Source organism: Nomascus leucogenys, chromosome 8, assembly GCF_006542625.1.
Source record: "Nomascus leucogenys isolate Asia chromosome 8, Asia_NLE_v1, whole genome shotgun sequence".
Taxonomy (NCBI): domain Eukaryota; kingdom Metazoa; phylum Chordata; class Mammalia; order Primates; family Hylobatidae; genus Nomascus; species Nomascus leucogenys.
The window spans coordinates 522,231-528,230 of record NC_044388.1 but is presented as its reverse complement, the minus strand read 5'-3'; the positions used below and the strand labels follow the sequence as shown (position 1 = coordinate 528,230).

The window sequence follows — 6,000 nt, the reverse complement described above, 5'->3', positions numbered from 1 at the left end:
TGGAGGTGATGGGTGTGTTCATTACCTTGGTGGCGATGGTTTCATGAGTGTACACATATGTCAAAATTGTACAATCTAAACACACGCAAATATACCCCAGTAAAGCTAATTTTAAATGTATTGTAGAGGGCACATTATGTGATAAGCAGACCATGTACCAGGCTGTGTTAGCAATGTGTGAAGTGCATGCTCCCCGTTTGTACAAACAAGAAGTTTATAAGGTTGCTACTGTGATTGTTTCCTTTTACAGACGAGAACACTGAGGTTTGGAGAGGTTGTTTCACCCTTTTTCCCTCTTGTGATTGGTGGTAGGAAAATATTAAGTAGAGAAGAGGCACAGTAAAGTGCCAAGAGCCCTGGCACTCATTACCTAGATCCTGCGAGGGTGGAGTGAGCGGTTGAAATGCTCATGCCTGCTTTACAGATGGACAGACTGAGGATCGGAAAGACTGAGGTGGCCTGGGGGCTGTCAGGGAGGCAGCGCCTCCCCGCTCCTGGCAGCAGGTCCCTGTGGGCTGAAACACGAGCCTCCACCTGCCGCTGATTGACTTCTCGTTTTTTCAGTGGGCCCAAGATGCTGTAAATTGAGTTCCCTCCGCTTTTGGATGTCAGAAACTTCACCGAGCGCGGCACTGTTGCGGGGCAGGAGAAAGGTAAGACTTGGCACTGACGCGGGCCACGGAGCACGCGAGTCACCACGACAGCTTTCGGGTCTCGCCGCCCGGCGCTGGCGAGCAGCCAGCCGGCGTCTCGCGGCGGGTCCCGGCCCTCAGCCCGCGGCCCCTCCCGGCGGCTCGGCGGGGGCGTAGTGGAGGCGGGTCCGGGGACGCTCCCTGGCGCTCCCGCGCGGCGCCCCCTGCCGGCGCCCTGCTCCCTCTTGCCCCTGATCCGCTCCCGGCGGCGCGGGGACGCGAGTCTGAGAGCCTGCGGGCTGGCGGCGCGCTGCGGGCGAGCGGGCGAGCGGGCGAGCGGGCGCGCCCTGCAGGGGTAGGTGGGCCGCGGGGGCGCGGGCGGGCGGGCGCAAAGCGCGGGGGCGGGGGCGGGGGCAGGGGCGGCGGCGGCGGCGGCGCGTGCGGGCGAGGGCCGGCCCGGGCAGGGGGCGCGCGCGGTGGGGTCGGCGCGGGGGCGGGGCGGGCGGGGGGCCCGGCGGGAGGGGCGCGCGCGCGGTGGCGCGCGGCGGGCGCGAGTTATCAATTATGCAAGGACTCGGGCGGTGCGGGGGGCGGGCGCGGGGAGCGCTCCAAGATGGCGCCCACCGCAGTCCCGCCCGCCGCAGCCTCGGCGCCTTTGCAGTCCGGCCGCGCCTCCCGGGCCCCGCGTTAGGGCCGCCGCTGCCTCCCTCGCCGCCTCCGCTGCCGTAAGTCGCCCCAGAGCCCCCGCCCTGGCGCTGCTTCCTGCCCTCCGGGTTTCCCTTCTCGCCTCGGGACCCTTGAGCGGGGCTCGCCCATCTCCAGTCAGGGGCTTTGCCGCAGAGTGCGCGGCGGGGCTCGAGGGGCGGTGGAGCTGGGGTTCTGCTCTCCTTATTTTGGACAGGTGTTTGGAACTCTTGCTTCCTTCTACTGTGTGTACCGGGGGTCTCTTAAGAGAACTGAGGACCACCAGCCCCCACCCCGGACACCCTGCTTTCTCCGTCTCGGCTACAGTGAGGGACACGGCCCGTCCTTGGTGCCCCTTCTGCGGTGCAGCCCCCCACCCCTCCCTCGGTGCCGGGCAGAGTTGGGGCCCCTGGCCGGCTTGCACTGGGAAGGGCAGCGCTGTCGGGATCTTCCTACAGCAGCCCCTCAGCCCTCCCCCTCCCCCATGTCTTACTGCATCCTTCTCCCTCAGCCGGCTTCACATTGCTAAAAACTGCAGAAGCCAAGGGCTCCTGGGTTCTTCCCGCAGCCAGCACTCCCGACTCCCTCTGTCCTTTCTTTACTCGGATGCGTTCGTCCCCCTCCCAGCAGGGTGCTCTGGGGTTGTGATGGGGGCTCCCGGGACCTTCCTCGGCAGGCTAGGATTCCTGCATTTGGAAGCACTTCACTTTGAGAATATCCCCTTCCCCCATCCCACCCCCACCCCCACCCCTACGCCACCCAATGCAGAGCTTGTTCCTCTCCTCTCCCTCCCCCACCTTACCATCAGCTGCAGCACCCTTGGCTTCTTGTTAGCGTTGGGGTACAGGACTGTTTGCCCAGCTCCGTGGGCTTGGACCCTCCTCTCTAGTTCTCACTTGGTACCTTGGGGCACCGCAAAGCCTCTGCAGTTTCTCCTGAGAGCTCAGCTCCATCCCTTCCATTGCCAGCAACAACCACCGGTGGAGACTTGGCTAACTTTCCCGGGGTTAGCCAGGACTGTCAGACCCTTTCAGGGGCCCCAGCTTCGAGTTGGGATGGAATGGGAACCATTTTTCAGCCCGATAAATAGGATTCTTCAAACCATGCATTCCATCCGACTACTCCACCCTATGCCCTCTTCCTCACTTACACTGCAGTTTTTGAAGCAAGGGGGAATACATTTTATGTCCGGAGATTCCAAGATTCCGCATCAGCGTTCATAATAAATGGATGTCATCTGTTTGGGGGAGGGTAGAGGAAACTTTGGATTGCATCTGGCTAAAGTCAGGGGGAGGGAGAAATAATTAGCATGGAGCAAGCTCTGCCACACAAGGAAAACTGCTTTTCATGCACAGTGGGCACCAGAGAGTCAGGGATGGAAGCAGGAAGTGTGGGTGGGGGCCTTGGGGGTAAAGGGGGAGAGTGCTTTTTATAACTGTTTTCTCAAGTTTGAACCTGGAGAACCTTTAGAGAGAGGTAGCAGTGTGTTAAGGCTGGGGGATGTTTTAGCTTTCCAGTGGAGATTTCGGGTGTGGTAGGTTTTTCACTGTCTCAAAATCCCTCTGCACTTCTCTTTTCTCCACGTGCATTAGAAGATGTGGAGCGGGGGGATGTTGTGCTTTTCTTCTTTTCTCAAAAAAATTTTTTTTTAAATTTGTAATGCAAGTGGCTGGATAACATTACTACACGGTACCATCCTGGTAGGAATCTTGGGGGAATCAAACTTAAAATGCTGAAAGCTTTGTGGCACATTACGTGTAACCTGGTTCTTGAAATACTGCAGCATTTTTCTTTGGAGCTTATGACCCATAAGGCCTTCATTTCTCCCTGAAAGAGGATTTGGTTGCTGGTTGGTGGGGTGGTGGTTGTGGGTAGTGATCCTTTGGTGTTCAGCACGCATTCCCTGTCCTAGAAATTGAGGTCCTCCCTGGAGAGGGCTGCAAGCATGTTCCGTGTTCTCTGAACATCTGATTCAGGGTACATGTAAATGTGTTGTGTTTCTGAGTAGAGCTGGTGGTGGGTATTGCAAAGCAGTTCATAATGGTGCAGGTCAGTTACTGGTTTCTTGGCTTCAGTTTGAGCAGCTTTGGTTTTCATTTGGGGTTTTGTCAACTTTTATCAAAATCCTTGGAGGATTTTGTTTTAAATTAATAAAGGATAATCAAGCGGAATACAGCATCCTTAAAAACAACCATACGGTTGCTGTTGCTTTCCTTGTAGGACCCTTAACAAATTTTTCTCCTGGTCCAGCTTTGGGTTGCCTGTGTTTAGGCTTGTACTCAGGCTTCTTGTTGTGGTGCTGAAAGGACAGTTCCCCGACCAGTCCTGTGGCGATGTGCACACACGCTGGACATGATTGGGTTTTTCTTTGCTTTTTATTATCAGCAGGCTTTCTCGTGGATGTGGATGTACGTGCGCAGCTGGGTTTGTACTTGAGGTTGAGGCCTAGTTATCATATTTTATTACTCCCACATAACTCTTCATTTTGGCTGTCCCTCATGGAGACAATGTTTTTCAGGCTGCAACAGATCCATATGTAAGCCATAAGTGACATTTTGCTGACTGCATTATTTCAGCACACTTCAGTCATTTCAAATAGCAAGCAACTGTTAATACTCTTGGTCTCCACAAGAAGTAATTCGATAGCTGGCTAAATTAAACTGGATCAGAAGAGCGTCTTCTGTGGGTTGATTTGAATAGTGAACTGGGAAAGGCACTTGACACAGCAGAGGTCAGTATTACTAAAGTAGATTTGTCCAAAAAAACTATTTTAAAATCACAAAATAGGAAGGAGGCCATAAAATTCACATGGTACCACCTCCCACCCAATACAGGAATCTCCTTTATGGGAGATCTCTGCTTTGAATACATCCGTTGGTAGGGAACTTACGGCCACATAACGTAGCTCATTCCATTTGGATTCCACTGTGATCAAAGTATTTTAATCTTATTGAAAAGGTAATATACATAAAGTTGAAAGGCATATAAATTGGGGCTATATCAGGGGTAAATGCCATTCTTGTGCTTGCTTCCAAGAAAAGATTGAGAATCATTGTTCTGTAGAGAATATACAAGAAACTTGCACTTACTTGAAAAGAATGCAAAAATAGAGACATGTCTACCTAAAGCAAGAAAAACATTCTGTGAATGGAAAGAAAAATAATTATCTTTAATGTGCTGGTATTATGTAACAAATTGTTCTAGAAGGCACATGCTTGAATTAATGAATATTCAATTCCTATGGATTATATCTAAGGACAATAAAGCTATACTATATAGAAAGTGTTAAAAATCCAAAGTTTATCCAGAGTGAGATCAGTTACCATAATTATAAAATACATACTTATTGCATAAAAATTTTAATATATTTAAAAACAGAGGGAAAAAGTCATCCTTAGTTTTACCATCCTTACCATCTTTGCTTCTACCATAAGCAAAACAATTATCTGTGTTTTATGATGTTTTTCCAGTCTTTTTTTTTTTCCCATAGAGAGGGAAAGAAGCACTTGTAAAGTTATCCAGAATGACAGTATTTTAAAACTGAGCCCTTTAAGCTCTTAATTTTATAGTTCACCAGCTAGTCATTTAGGGACTTAAACAGATTGTTGTATTTCAACTTACCTTTTTCTTAATCCTTTAGAAATGTTCCAAAAAAAACTTTAATGTGAAACAATTCACTCATAGAATTGGACTTCCATAAAGTCTCTGTTTATATTTAGCACATTAACTGAGGAATAAATAAACCTTTTCTTAATCAATGAATCAACAAATAGTCTCACTCTGCACCTACTATATATAAGGCACTGTACTGAACACTAGTACAATGCCTCTCTAAGCTGGTGAGCACCAGCTTGAAAAATAATACTGTGCTCAAAAACTGTGGCTATTAAGGTGTCGAAGGAAACAGAACTTTTACCCTATAAGTTTATTAATTGCTGAATTGTATGGCAGTCTGTTAGGGCCAGCCCAGTGATTTAACCTGAAAAAGAATAGTTTGTGCAAGAATGGGAAGTAAATGCAGTCAAAAGACAAAGGAGAAGGTTTCTGGAAAAATTATCCCTTTGTGAAGTTATGGAGACACAGCCAGGACACATATTTAAGTACTATGTTAGAGATTAAGGTGAAATGAAAACCCAGGAAGGTTGCTATAGTTACACCATTGAGAAGAAAATGTCAGAAGCAGTATGGGCTTTGGAATCAGACAAAACTAGATTCAAATCCCGACTCTGCTACGTATTAGCTTTGTGACCTTGGGCAAGTTATTTAATCTATTGGAGCTTCAGTGTTCCTATCTATAAAAGTGGGAATAATAATACCTACGTTGCAGGGTATTTGTGGGGATTAAATGAAATCTCTGTTTCCTTATGGTTTCTGGCACATAGTGCTTAATATATATTAGGCTCCTTTCCTCTAGGGATTTAGCAGCTTAATGTGTATTTATGTATGTATTTGACATAGTATATATGTACTGTATTGAATTTCAGTAGTCTGAAAAGCAGACGGTTGCTTTATCTTCAGTCTGGCGTAGAGGATGGAACCTGTAGATACCCTAACTTGGATGGACATTGCTAAGAAAAGTTTTACTGTATAATTGCTCTGCTGGCTTCCACCAACAGTGCAAATGTGGTTACCGAAGTACCTCTTGCCTTGTCCATTCCCAAACTACACTAGAATAGGACTCTTT

The 6,000-nt window shown here is 49.0% G+C and overlaps 1 protein-coding gene across 5 annotated transcripts in view; it reads left to right on the top strand.

Annotated features, from left to right (window-relative positions):
* The first annotated feature begins 246 nt into the window (after nucleotides 1–246).
* Nucleotides 247–6,000, top strand: part of SCN8A (sodium voltage-gated channel alpha subunit 8) — a 218,581-nt gene continuing 212,827 nt past the window's right edge. For 2 of the 5 annotated variants that reach the window (XM_030816527.1, XM_030816528.1), the window contains exon 1: nucleotides 1,231–1,357. The gene's annotated coding sequence lies outside the window, so the exon portion shown is untranslated. Of the gene's footprint in view, nucleotides 654–1,230; nucleotides 1,358–6,000 lie in introns of those variants that run through there. The other 3 variants (XM_030816524.1, XM_030816526.1, XM_030816525.1) reach the window with 2 other exon arrangements.